The sequence below is a fragment of the Lissotriton helveticus genome, chromosome 3_1 (genome assembly GCF_964261635.1).
Source record: "Lissotriton helveticus chromosome 3_1, aLisHel1.1, whole genome shotgun sequence".
Lineage (NCBI taxonomy): Eukaryota > Metazoa > Chordata > Amphibia > Caudata > Salamandridae > Lissotriton > Lissotriton helveticus.
In genome coordinates, this window is record NC_136061.1 from 730,581,058 (window position 1) to 730,596,173 (window position 15,116).

The following is a 15,116-nucleotide window of genomic DNA, read 5'->3' on the forward strand; positions in this document are numbered from 1 at the left end:
TATGAGAAAAGTTCGTCCATGATCAGGTTTCAAGACTTGTGATCACGACTTCAGGGTTGCTTTTTACTGTGACTGTGTGCTTTAGCCATGTGGGTTTAGCCTCGTCTCTCAATTTTAGCCCTGTTTACAAACTAAAAGAGAAGTAAAAAAGACAAGATGTTAGTTTCAAATAAAATGGTTTCTCTGTATACCACATATGTCTACTCGAATCCCATTTAATCAAAATAATTCTTTATGCATTAGCACTTAGTATAAAACACAGTTTAGTTTTAAGCAAAGCAGATGCTTTGCATGTGAGTTCTGAAGCGGCCATTTTGCACGTTAGTGCGCAGAAGCAAAGCTTTCCCTCCAAGCGTTATGACATCATGCAGTTGGCGCAAGCGCAATTCGTTTTCCGCATTTTTTTAGCAGCCATTTTAGTCTTATTCAGTTACTTGTTAGTAGACACATAGGCAAGCTTCCCCTGCTTCTACATTGTGTACGAAATGTTGTGTAAATTAGTATGACAAACATTTATTAGTACTTTATTATGATTATAGGAGAGGATTCATCCAGCAAGTTTCTTATATGCAAATCCTTGCTCTATCAAAAGCAACATACTCTTTCTTGCATGCTATTGTCTTAATGAACTACAGAACTGCAAAGTTAATTTACTGTTTCTGACGAATGCTTGCCTTGCATCTCATATTATGCAAAGTTGCTATAATGGAGGTTTAACTGTGATGCTAATAGATTGCTCTGCTGAATGCAGTAGCATGAATAAACCAAAAAGTATTATGCTGGGTTTGGTGGTCTGTTGATCTTCCAGTTAAATTAAGCATTAACCCTTGTGGGAAGAAATCTGTTTCTTCACAGATTTAAGTGTTCAGATCTTTCCTACATGGCTTGGGGGTGAGAAGGAGTTAAAAATAATGATTTTTTTTATGTTACCCTCATAATCTTTGTTGACAGAGTATACCAAAACAGAAGTAATTGTATTGCAAAGGTGAATTTCCATCAGCGTAAGGTTCATAGCAGCCATCAAGCCATTCCTGAGTATTTCAGTAAGCATTGCTCTTCAGATACAAGCTTTGATGTGGATGTAAAGTTTAATCAAAGCATTGCAAAACATGTTTTGTATTTCAATTCTAGCTATTACTGCTTCACTTTTATCAATTATCTACTGTGTACAAATCTTCACACATGTTAGGAACGGAAGTGGGAGACATAAAAATAAGAATAGCTTATTTATCCACAACAGTACCTTTGAATTTGAATTTCCTAATGTTATCTTCATTTTCAATTATTCATCAACTTATTCACAGATTTTGGTCCAGTTGAGGTACACTTCATTGGTTAGCAGATGTCAATATACCATAGTAATACGAATTAGCTTATATTTGTATAGTGTAACATTCACTCAGACTCAACTGCTTGCCTATTCTTTTGCTGCCATATGAACTCATGCAATTGAAGAGGAAGGGAAGAACATGTGTGTATTCAATGATTTATCAGTTTCAAGCTTGATCCAGCAGATGCCAGTATTCCACCTGGTCTGAGCTATGCATACTAAAGGTACTACAAGCGTGTGGTACATTCCGAATAAAACACTTAAGTACCAAGCATACAAAAGTTATTATAAGAATGTGGTACATTGTGTACCTCTTCTATATTTGGTAATATTGTTGGTCCGATGAAATGCATAAAATAAAATCTCTTAAGATACTAACTTTAAAACCTGAGAAGTGGGGTAGGGCCAGCTGGCCTGGTAGGAGACCATATCCTTGTAAAAATTTGAAGTGACCTAGAAACTTGGTGATTCCTTAACTGACTACTGGGGATGAGAAGTTCTCCCCACTCCCTTCCCCATCTTGAAAAGGATAGAGGGACTGAATGAAAATCTCAACTCAGCAGTTTTTTTTTTTCATCATAAACAAATTGTGTTCAAATATCACCCACCTCCTTTTGAGTGAAGTATGAGCCACCCATCACCCAGAGCAACTTGCAGTAGCTTGAACAATCGAAAGGAAAGTGAGTTGACTATAAACCCACAGCAGAACGCTGTTAGACCCTGACTACTTGTATTTTTTTCTGGTGGTGGGGGAAAGATGTGGCAAAGCAGCTGTCTGGGGAGAGTTGGCAGTAGAATCAGCCCTTTGGGATTTCCAATTTAGGCACTTGTCGTTTGGTAAATCTATTGCCCGAAGGAATGTTTTTCTAAAGACTGATAATTGAAGCCACTCCTATGAATGTACAAAGGCAAGGGAAAAAAATGTTGGCCATTCTAGAGTAGGTAAGATGAAAGGTAGATGTTACAAACAGACAGCTTCTGGTTCTCAGATTAGAAGAGGATGACAAACATATGGAGAAGTGAATGCTTTCTGTTCGTCAGTTCCTTCCATCTCACGGTGGTTCCATGTGTGGTTACTGCCAACTTACTTGGTGGACATGTGTCTATTTTTTTCCGCACAAAGATCGAAATATCAAAACCTGACCTGATTTATATGATTTCCTGTTCAAGATCATTCCTTGTTGATTCTTTGGTTTTCTTCGTACAAGAAACAGAGGTTTTCCCCCAAGTGAATACCCAATAACAATCACAAAACCCTTTACCAATAGTTATACCACGCCTTTCCTAGATTGTTGTACTGTTTCATTATATGACTTTATGGTGTCTTGGTATGTGGTGATTTGTATAGGGAAGAAGCCTTGCAGAGTCCTTGGTTGGTCAATCTTTTTGTTTGACTTTGTTGGCTTCCTTATTCTGATGGTGAGGCAACAACGTGTGTTAGTACAGGCCGTTATTACCTTTACCTTGCCCAGAGTTGAAGTGAGTTAATCCCAAAGCTGAGCAGCACGAATGTCAGCTGTCCTGGTGAGGTGCATTTGTTTATAGCTTAGCTATAAAAAGCATGTTATGTATCTCTTAGTAATATTGAAACTAGGAAATTGCTATGAGAAACTACTGTTAAAATATTTTATGTGATTTATGAATACACTTCCAGTAGCCTTCCCATCTAGCATCTTAGGACATGAACAATATGCAGCAGCCCAGAAGAATAAATTGGAGAACGGAATCCGACAATGTATTGTCACGTTAATGCTGTTCTTGTATTCCGTCTGGTATTGTTAACAGATGTTACTTTCTGTATTCTTTCACACGGTGATTGGTACCTCTCCAGGAAGTAAGAGTCATCCTTGATTCCTGCACTCAACAAACGTTAACATTTGGGAAGCTCTTAGTTACCATCAGTGCCTGACCATGAGGAGCACAATGGTAGCCTGCTTTAAGGAAACTACGACCGCATGTCTAAAATATTTAAGATTCTCTTTGCTCCCTGTGTCAATCCCTTACTCACCAATAGCAATAAAAGATTTTATAAAAACGAAGCAGTATCAAACTGAAGACAGCATATTGATAATCATTTTTATTTCCTTCAGGGGGCGCAGCCCACTCACCCTCTTCCATATGCTAAAGGCCAAGGTTCGACTGAGGCACCACTTCCATTCAAGGGCTCATTCAGACATAGTTAAGGCGATTTGAGTTTGCCCAGAACTGGGGGACCAACTCCTCGCAGCACTAAGATATCAGATATGGGTAAAGGCACATATTCTATGACTCTGTGTTTTTATCTTCGAATAGCTAGAGACAGCATCGAAAGCATCTACGCTAAGGTCATCTAAGAGCGTTTAACACTGAGACCCATTGACTTCTCCATTGCAAGTCCCATTTTCTGCCTCACCATCTTTTCTTATTTGGCCCTTGAACTCTGTCAGGTCAGCACACTTTAATACACTTATTAACACTGTTATAGAGTATTACAGATATGCCCCCACTGGTGGAACTGAGCATTCTCCTAATTTTCTAAGAAACCAGATCCATCACTAAAATAGAAATGGGAAACCTCTGCTTCATCTCTGGTCTCCCCAGTTTATGCTCTGCACTAATTCCCACCTGGGCCATTTGATTTGTCATTCATTTCTGGCAGACCGCTCTGGCTACTCTTTCAGTGGCTTCTGTCTGTTACAACACATTTCACTGACTCTCTGACAAACGGGTTACTTTCCTGCCTTGATCTCTCTTCTGCTGTGGTATGGCTGTTCCTGTTATCTTTTTGTGCCATCAGATATTCACAGATATTCACTTTAAAAGTGAGTTTGAGTATTAAAGTTCTGTCAGTTTTATGTTTAATTTGGTGATCCTTATGAAGGTCTGCACCATTAATTGAAACAGGACAGAAATATCAGCGTTTTGTATATTTGCTTTGTGTGATATTTAATCAACAAATGTCCTTGTTCTCTTTTTGTGTAATTTTCATGTGTATCGCTAAAAACAAAGGTGTTGGCACATTCCTTAGACAGCACATTAATGGTCTTTGTGTATTAATAAAATACATGCATTGTAATCCCATTCTCTGCATCTTCTCTACTTTTAATGTATTTACCAATTCTTTAAATAAAGGGTATATTCGTAATCTACTTAACTGTTGTAGCAGGTACACATGCACCTGAAATTATTCCACTATGGAATCCTTTGTGTTTTGCTGACGCAATGTTAGGTTTGTCTTAGTGTCTGGGACTGCACTGAATGTGAAAAAATACAGTTTTAAACACGGCATGTAGTGTCTGACAACTAGTTGGTAGCAGGGCCGTCTTTGGCGCTAGTGGCACCCAGTGAAACAATCTTTTTTGGTGTCCCGCTAATGACCTGCTCCACGGATTCCCTCACTGCCTCCAACAGTTCCCCTCCTCTTTCAACAGCCCACCTCTAAGAGAATGCATTTTTACCCAAATAATCAATTTTTGAGCAACATTAGGATAATGAAAGACAGGGGGAAAACGTAGTATTATATCCTACACCATGCAGCTGGAATGCATCTCTTTGAGGCCCAGCAGTGCCAGCGGTTTTGTGGCAGCCCTACTGCTGCAGTCTTAATACTGCAGGCAGACCCGCAGTGTGGCAGTCGTTGGACCGCAATCACAGGTACGGTAATCAATAGGAGAAACAGTGGGAAACCCAATCTACCCTTGGAGGCTTGGGAATTATAAGTAGTAATAGGTAACTGTGCCTACAGAAGGTCTGTTGAGGCAGCTGTACTTTAGAGGAGCAGTGTCCCACAAAGGCAGCTCAACTCAAGCGAGTATCATAATAAAGCAAATCAGGCTGGATTGCTTTTGTCACAAGCTAACTATCAGCTTGGACATTTACCAAGCACATTGAACCAATTTTAACAAATACAGGGAATCATCTGGTTCTTGATACATGCTTGACCAGCTTTATGGCTCAATTATAATTATCCTTTTACAGTCCTGAAGGTGGTCTAACAGTCTTGTATACCAGCAAGACCGAAACGTCGACAAGCTCGTCTATTTTCTCCAGTGTTTTACTCTGCCAGGAATTGTTTTCTGCCATCTCAGATTCTTTTTCTATGTGAACTAGTTCGAAATAGATGCCAACACTAATGATTTGAAGGTCATAATTCTTTTTGGATATGATTTGTTTACCTCTGTCATTGTGTTTCCGTTATCACATTTTGTACCCCTTTCTGTCTACCTATCTTAAATGTGCAAAAATTCAGAAACACACAGCTGTATTGAAATTGTTAATTACATATGAATTATGATATAAATGTGTGAAGTGGTGTTTCGATTTTTCATAAGGTTGGTTACCAATTGGGGCTTAACCATAAAGTGATTGATTAGTATTACTGAGAACTTTAAATGAAATCCCTTGTAGACAGAGTTACTTATTATTACTGGTAATCTGGCCCTCAGATTGTTGTCTGCCTGCTACCAAACACTGACTCAACCTTTGAAAGACTCACTACCTGTTTGGAGTAGGTGACCAGCTGGGTGGGAACAAGATGTCTCAAGTTAGATTAGGAAAAAACTGAGATTATGGTGATTGGACACAATCTCTGGTTTAGAGATTATTCTTCTGACCCCCGTGCTTCGGGAAATGCCCCTCCCCCAGAACAGAAGTTAAGAGCCTTGGAGTCATCCTGGATAAAGATCTAACTATGTACTCTCAGGCAAGGAAGTTGCAGGCACCTGCTTTGGCTTCCTAGGATCTCTTAGGAAAACCCTCAAGTGACTCCCTATGGAATGATGGAGGATGATGGTTGGTGTTCCAATTTTTGGTACTTTCCCCCCTCGTCTATAGCAACTCTCTCTAGGAAGACCCTCATATGTTTTTAAAAGTTGCAGACCACCCAGAATGCTGCGGCTCTGCTGGGCATGGCCACAATGCAGTCAGCACGGTTGGCTTTAGCCCGTCTCCAAAGGCTTCATATTAACAAAAGAATAAAATTCAAAGCCTTATGCATTGCCCATAAGATAAAACATTTGCCTGCCCCAATTCCCCTTAAGCACCTCATTACTCCACACAGTGCGCGCAGAGGGCTGAGATTGAACGACTTCCTGTTCCCAGAATCGGAGAGAGCAAGAAGCGAGGGTCGTTCATTCACCTACTTGGCTTCCAAGCTGTGAAACTCCTTGCCTGTTCATCTGAGATCGAACAAAAACTTGCTAAGTTTCAAGCTGCAATTGAAAACTCACCTCTTCATTTTAAGCAGCACATCCCTTCATCTGTCCTGCCAGCGCCGCAAAACTGTTCTGGGTATCAGTGCGCTCTGTGAGAACTGCTTGATGATGATGAGTGAAAATTGCCACGAGACAAAACTCCAAACTCTCTCTATAGTAGGAACATTAACCGCATCAATGCGGCGGCTTTTCCCGCTGTACGCGGCAATTTTAAAATTACCGCGTTACATGACGAGCTCAGCTCTTCATGAGCGCACGGCAGGTTACGCTCATGACGAGCTGAGCTCGTCATCAGCCCCGAAGGGGTTAATGACTAGAGATTTTAGACATTGTTGCCTAAAAATTGATGAACATTCAAGGAATTAAGCAGCGGGTGCTTTTAAACCCATAAATTATTTCTACACACAGCTCTCCCTCCCGAGCTCAGCGGCATTGGTCGCATTGCCCTAAAGCCGACCCTGGTCAGTAGTCGGCTGTCCCAAAAAACTGGGGTAATATCAGTGGAAGAATTTTTCACGTCATCGCACTAACCTTTAGTGATGAAAGAGCATAAGAGCTACTTAAATTTGTCCCGATGAGCGATGTCATAGTTTGAGTTGGTGAAGTTGGCATCCAAAAATAGTTTGTGGTAGGTGAACTTGAAGATTTGGCTTTTTTTCCAGATATTGGCTCCAAGGCGACAGGGTCATCTCTTCCTGGCAGTGTGGTGGTACCAAGAGCTGCAGCCAATACTTCAGATATTCAAACCTTTACAATAAGTACCTACATGGAAACCGATCACTATTTATTGCAAGTGTTCTTGATTTGTAGATTAGGTACAGAGATAATTGCACTTTGGCAATAAAATGTGAGTTTTGCTCTTCAGAGTCATGAATGTTTATTTCGGTTTATATGATGACTTCAGGTGATTTAAATAGGATGTGGGAGCAGGTGGAGAGAGCAGGAGTATGGAAGGTAGTGCAGTTTGAAGTGGATGAAGGAGGAAGAGCGCAGTACTTTTCTTTGTTTGAATGGCTACCTGCATTTTATACCTCGCGTTCATGCGGTTCAAAATAAAAATAGGAATTTTAGAAACTAACATCAACCTTAGGCAGGATTCAGTGGTCACAGTAACCGGGCATACGTTCTATTTGTGCCTCTCTGAATATTACTAAAACAGGAGGTAATTGCTTTCAGTGCATGTTTATATTCTGTGGAGACTGGGTATAATTCAGGGAGATAATGGTCCATAATCTGAAATACTCACTTGTTGACCATTCTCATAATAGTAATGCCAAATACCTCTGCACTTCCTATATCATTGTGAGCATGCGAGACACTGTGCTCCAAGGAACAAGCCGTTTACAAAACGTGCTTTTGCAAAGACAATTGTTTGTAAAAGAAATAAAATGCGTTCTATAAATAATACTAATATTTTCTACATGAACATCAATCCGAAACTTTCGATCTGCCGTGCTGCAGTATTAATATCTTTTCCCCAAAATGCTTGCTCTGGGGGAGTTGTCAGTCCTGTTACCTTGAACATCAGTCGCGGGGTCTGGACACAGACATAGAGGGAAGCAGGAATCCAGTCAGAAAGGGCTCGGTGACATTGATTTACTGTCTCTTGTGCGTGAATCATCAACGGCCTTGAAACATTTGCTTTATTGCCCCTTTTTTTCGCTTCTTGCAAAAGGGACGTTACAAAATCTACCTGGTCAGTCTTCAACATCTTGCTGGACATAAGAATATTCTCGAAGCAGCAGACTGACCATATATGTTCAAAGAGGCTTTCATTTTTACTATACATTTAGTGCCATATCCACAACGTGTGCGCAGCCTCCTCGGGGATTTCATTTTTTTTAATGTAAATGTTAAATGCTGCTGGCTTTTATACTTGAGTGAGCTCAATGTTCACTGCTGACAAAAGCAGCGTTCCATAGTGAGGGTGACTCTCCAAGGCAGACCCGGCCAGTCACCCTTCCATAGATAAGTTGGATGCACTCATTTGGCTAACAACGGATCTGTTATATGCTTCATCTTCTGGTGAGTGTCGGAAGTAATTGACCAGCAGTAGAGATCCAGAAGCACAGCTTTTCCATGATGCTTATTCTGTTCCTGCTTAGAAGTCAGCAGATCAGGCCGCTAAATGACTCTTAATGCCATGGCCATTCAAAGGCGGGAGAGGGCTTCGAGTTGACAGAGAATCACAAGGAAAAAGAACAGTTAGAAAGAACAGCAAATGAAGGTAACAGATGAACAGTGGGTGGGCCAGACAATGCATCAAACGAGCCTGCTCCAGCCATCTTCCATGGGAGCAGATTTCCTCTGAGTGTTCCTGTGCAGGAGTTCTGCTGAGTGAGGAGCCGCCCAGTATTAGTCAGACAGGTTAGCCTATCAACAGTTGCATCAGCAAGTTATCCCATTTAGTATGTCTTCTGATGTTCAGATCATTTCTTTTATACTCGATGGTACAACCAAAAACCCTGGAGTTCAAGAGTACATTTCTCTGCTAGTCCCAACTATACATCAGACTAAGCTGCTTCAGACTGCAGTAATTTTGAATGAGAATCTTGCTATAAATGTTTTATGTAGAGCCATATTGTAGTTAGGGAAAACATTGTGCCCTGGTAATAATGAATCCCGGCTGTAAAAGGCTTAGAACCCATCTCCCATTCTTTATGCATTGTGAACGTTCCTCGTACAATTCTGCTCCGCCTTCATGTAATGCTTGCAGTGGGATGTAATTGGTTAATTCATAGCATTTCCATTTCATCGCTACAGTTGTCTGAGATCTCCGGCTGTACGATTTCTGTAACCTGGCTACACCCACCTGTTCATTTATGTGCTCTTTCATTCATCTGGCCATCCATCCTTGCAAGTAATTGTACACCCATTCACTAAGGCTTTCACCTATTCATTAAGGCTTTCACCTGTTCATTGAGCTTTCACCCATTCATTCATCCTCGTTGTCATTCATCCAGCTACTTGCAAATTCTCATGTTTGATCACCCACCCACCCACATGTGCATGCTTTCTCTGCAAATGCTGATTATTTTTGATCATCTTATGATCCTCAACATTTTTTTGAAATATCCATGTATCATGGTTTAATGTATTAGGATAGCATGTCTAATATAATATTTGTGTATATTTGTTGTGAATTTTGTAGTGTTGAAAAAGATGAATTTTACAGGGTTTTTTTCTATTCATATTCATTAGTTTTTCTTGGTAACTAAAACCTATCCAGTGAGACTCTTTCAGAAGACAGTATAACAAGAAATAACCATCTAGATTATATTGCAGTTTTTAAGCTCACATAGTTCATCTCGGTATGATGAGGCTATTAGGTCGTCTCCAATAGAAATTCAGTGTTGATACGAATGTGATAAGTCTGTATTCCGTATTAAAATAAGGGTTTTTATGTTGATTTAAATTGATTTCTGCAAAGCAACTACAAATGTGTCCGGTGGTGGGGGGATGAGGATGGAGAGGGATCTGTGTTGCTTCAGCTTCTTTTCTCAATCATGATGACTCAGAAGACACTGTCCGGTTTCTTATTTTCGAAGTATGGTGGTAATGTCCACGAAACCTTTGATTAGAGGCTCTGAATGCAGCCTCCCTCCTGCAGTTATACGAGCTGTAACTGCTGGATTGTCTGAATGACTAAGAAACTTCATTTAGTTAAGTAACTAGATGCTGTGCAGGTGTTTAGGCCACCTACGGAGTTAACTAAACACCTGTTGTATCTTTTGGGCAGCAGGGGGTGGCGACAGTAGAGCCCCAGTGCTGAATGCTGTCAGATTCAGAGTGTACATGGCACTCCATGTCAGTACCCAGAGTACTGAAGAGCCAAGTCAGAGACCAGGAAGGCTGGGACCTTGGGCCTCTGCGAGTCAGAATACGGAGTAAACCATCCATGCTCGTTCGCGCCTCTCTTGTGTGTCTCGTTTTTCTTTTGGCCTGGGCCCTTGCTCTGCCCTGTTTGAGAGATGGATGATGAAAAGAGGAGAGCAGCAGTTGCCTAGCCCAAGTAATCAACAAGCAGATGAAGTAGTGCCCTGCCTGTGGCCATGCGAACTTGGATTAAGGAGGGATAAGAAACTGGGAGGTGTGCCACCTCAAATGTTTATTGGAACTTGTATGTTCCAGTATGTTAACCTGTCCTTATCTGTATGTGTGTGTTTATAGGTACCTATAGGCAAGGCATCTGAGTTCCCCAGGCATATGATGGCGAATACCTGCCATACTGTTGCATGCCTGCCAACTCTCACGGTGCCACCGTTGGACACACAATATCGGCTCCTATCACATGGTCTCCCGGTGATGAGCTGATATTACACGGTGGATGGGAAAACAAGCTGAAAACCACTGTAAATAGTGATTTTCCAGATAGTTTGCCGAGGCTTTGAACTGCTGAAGTCCATTAACCACGTGTGTGCTCAGGACGGCCCCTGGCCGTCCTACGTCACGCTGGGCGTGTGCTCAGGACGGCTCCCGGCCGTCCGAACGCTGCTGATTCCCCAGCGCGGCGCAAATTCCACGCCTGCGCTGGAGAATTCATTAGTGGGCGGAGTTCGGTCGACCCCCGGACGTCCTGAGCACACTCCCATTGTGACGTAGGATGGCCAGGGGACGTCCTGAGCACGCAAGGGATTACGCCCCCTAAATAAATCCCCGCACCGCGGAGAAATTCGCGCCGCAGGGAATGGGTTAAGGGGTGTGAAAACACCCAGGGCATCGGCATGAGAATCAGCAAGCTTTTTTTCTCTTTAGAAGAGGGGATTTGGGGGCGGGGTGGGGTTCAAAAGTGCCTTCTAGATACTTCTCAGCATGAGTCTCTGCCCCTTCAAAGCCCCGCCCCTCCTCACACGGTGAGGTTGTTCTTCAAGTTGGCAGGTATGCTGTTGATACTGGGTTCATTGTGTAGAATATAAGGCATATAAAGGGGAGTGCCTCCGTTCAAAACGTGTGTACTTACTTGCCATATGAGTTCAATGCAAGTCTTGTGGGTATCCGAGTCAAGTTAGCACCAGCCTGTAGATCTGAATATTGCAGCAGTAAACCAACCAGTCTCCTTCCTCTAGACAGTATTAAATGGAGGCGCTCTAGGGCACTGGTCTTCAACAGGTCGATTGCTATCTTACTAGTAACTCACAGACTTCCGTTAAGTAACTCCCACATCATTCCCTGTCAGCAGGCTTGAGAATATAGAGCTGCCCAACTGGTAAGCGAGCTATATAAAAGACTATGCCTTTTTCTGTGAGGTCATAAGCTGACAGTGCAGGATGATAGAATGATGCAGCCTGCCCCCCTTTGAAAAATACTTTCTTTACTTCTTTTTCTCCTTTTTTGCCTCTCCTCTCCTTCATTTTTTCTTTGTCTTTCATGTCTATCCTTCGTTTCTTGATTTTTTTTATCACCTCTTTATTGGTTTCCTGCTTTCTTTCTCCTTCTTTCTCTTTTTTCCTATCATTTACAATACTTGCTTCCCCTGCCCCTTTCCTTCTTGTACATTCTTTTTCAGTTGCTTTCTTTGATTTTATTCTGACCTTTAATTTACTTTTGCTATTTTCTCTACTTTTTTATTTATTCTGTTTTCGACGTCTCCTTTTCCTCAATTTTCCCCTTATTTGTTTTTTTCTGCTTACTATTTATTTCTAGTCTTTTTTTCCCTGCTGTTTTATTCGCTTTAGTTAATTCTTCTTCATTTTCTTTCACTAATTATTTTCTTTTTTCTTTCATTCTTTTATTTTCTTTGTCTGTTTTCTCCTTTTTTCACTTATTTTTTCCTCCCGTCTTTCTTGATTACCTCCTTCTCTACTTCCTTTTTAATTTGCCCAAACTTTATTTCATTTTGTGTTGTTTTCTTTTCGCTCTTTCCCTCCTTTCTTTTAGTCTTGGTGTCTTTCCCCATTATTCTTTCTGTCTTTCACTTTCTTGTTGTTTTTACTTTTCACTTTTTCTCCCTTTTTCCACCCCTGCTGTTCTTTTCCCTATGTCTTTTCTTTCCTTTCTGTTTATTTTCTTTTTCTCTTACTCTTTATTACATTTTCTTTTTCATATTTTGCCTTTTCTTTCCATCTTTTCCTCATTCTTTTTCTTTCTCTTGCCTTTTTTCTTTTCCTTCTTTTGTGCTATTCCTTCTTTCTATTTCTACTTCTTTCTTTGACACCATCTTGCTTTGTCACTGTCTTCCTCTCCTTCCATTCATTTTCCATTGTTCTTTCTCTTTCATTTTATTCTCAATTTCTTTCATTCTCCCATACACCGCCTTTCTATCTTTTGCTCCTTTGTTTTTTCCTTATTCTTTCTCTCCTTTTGTTCTTTTTCTCCCTGACTTTATCTGCTTCTTTCTTTCTAAGGTTTCCCTCTTTTTTGTCATTCTCCCTTTCGCTATGTCAAGAGCAAATGGCCTTAACAGATCCTCTGAGAACCCAAATGTAAACATTTTGTGATATAGCTGTTGTGCCATTAATATTATATACTCCCTGTGGCAGGATTGAGATACTCTAGGGGCAGTGTTTGTTATTTGGCCTCTGTGTACATTTATCAAACCCTATGTTGGGCTGTAATTCTCAACTGTTTTCAATGATCAGATGTAACTCTCACTAGAGTAAAGGTTGGAGACCAAGGTCTATTAAAAGACATTTTTCTTTTATGTGAAGGAGTTGGATACCAACTGAGATTCTTAAGAGAAATAAAAAGTCGTGTTGATTTCAAGCTTTTAATTTAATCACTGGACTATGGCCACTCCTTGCTCATAGAACTCCCCTAGCTCCACCTAGCCCTTGCAGGCCGCAGTCCACGCCACAGGCAGGCTAGCCACTGAAGCAAGGAAAATACTATTATATTAGTCCACAGCTAATCTCCCTCATATTGGTTACCTTGGAACTAGAAGCTTTTTTAAACTACCAGCATCATCTACGGAGTACCCCATGATGTAAACCCGAGGTTTCTTTTGTACAAACTCTGCCTGTCTGATGGTCAGCATTCCTTTTGGAATTATGATGCATTTCTGCTGGAAACCCATGCTTTTAATTTAAAAAAAAAAATCAATGTAGCAACCATTCTCAGGAAGTGCCACAAAGAACTCCTTCTCTTCGGGCATTATGACAGTCATGTGTTTTGCAACCTTTAACAAACGTTGGCAATGCCAAAAAGTTTGACTTCTAACTGAAGGAGCCTCCTCAGTCACTGACTAGTTTAACTTAGTTCCTCATCCATACATTCAAAAATCCACCCACTAACTCATTTTGCAATCTTCACACTACCCATTCACAATAAAAAAGACTCACAAACTCAACAAGCATGTAGAAGATAAATTAATAGGAAAAGTAGGAAATAAATGTCACTAACTAATCTTGGCAGGCATAAGTTTGCAATACAAATTTAAAATTAAACAAGGCAGCAGGCGTCTCAAAATTGTACATCGTGCATTATTGTTTTAGAATTCCAACATGTTCAGGAGCAACCTGCTGGCTGTCTTGAAACAGTACAAAGAATGATGCAGTATGCTCAATACGATTCCAAGGTAGCCACTCAGTAAACCTCACACTGGTTGGCCACATTCAAATGCTAAGTGTATGGAGTTTCACTGTGATGCTGCTCCAAGCTGGCCAACATAATGCTTTTAAACACAGTGTCAATCTTAGAACGATATATAATGATACACTGTGGATTATACCATTTCAAGGTGGTTACTCAGTTTAGAAGTAGCGGTCACCCAGGATGCAACGCTCTACATATTAAATATCCAGCAAGGAAGCTGCCCAGTAGGACTCTCTAGGGAGCTGCTGGACACTCTTAAAAAAACAAGAGGATTAAAAAAAAGTGTACTTATAAAGGAATCAATGGAAAACTGAAGAACTGGCTCCCAGCCCAACCGCTGATGTGCTCTCATTTTCAGGTGGATGAGCACATGTGAGCAGACAAAAAACGGTTACTCACAGGGCAATTAAGTCAGTGTCAGAAATGTGCGAAACAATTGCCCAATGCAGAATGTTGTGATAGAGAGAAGCAGAATGTGAAGGATACTTCAACAGACAGAAGAGGGCGGACCCAAATAGCCTCTAGCTAGAGTTTTCTAAACTGTTTTTTGTAACAAGGACCTGACCGATAACCGCATCTGTTAGGCACCCTCCTAAAATGGTCTAGCACTGGTTATCACATTGCAAGTAGTCTAACCTCAGGGTTTACGAGAAGAAAGAACCAACAACAAATTCCTTGCTTACTACATTAATCTGCGAGATTCCATGTAACAAAATTTCTCTACAGGCAATAGCACCATAATATCAATACAATAATTACAATGAATAAGTCCGCCTTGGTGCCTTTTTACTATTTTTCATAATAAATAGATTAGCCTATGGCATCCAACATGTCTTTTCCAAATAAACCAATCAGGCCTATATCTTTTACCATTGGCCCATTGCCATAACCACCTGAGGCCTACATTATTGAGCCAAAACGTTCCCTACATGGTTACCATAAAGTATACAGTCAGAAAAATTGAAAATATGTTCGAAATTAGAGTTGGCAAAACAACATACAATCCTGGCTAGAGGACCTAACAGATTCTAACGGTGCAAATCTTTCCCATTGACTAACATTGA

General features: G+C 40.8%; 1 protein-coding gene across 8 annotated transcripts in view; it reads left to right on the plus strand.

Annotated features, from left to right (window-relative positions):
* Nucleotides 1-15,116, plus strand: part of PPFIBP2 (PPFIB scaffold protein 2) — a 1,415,596-nt gene that overhangs the window by 469,770 nt on the left and 930,710 nt on the right. The gene's annotated exons all lie outside the window — the stretch shown is intronic.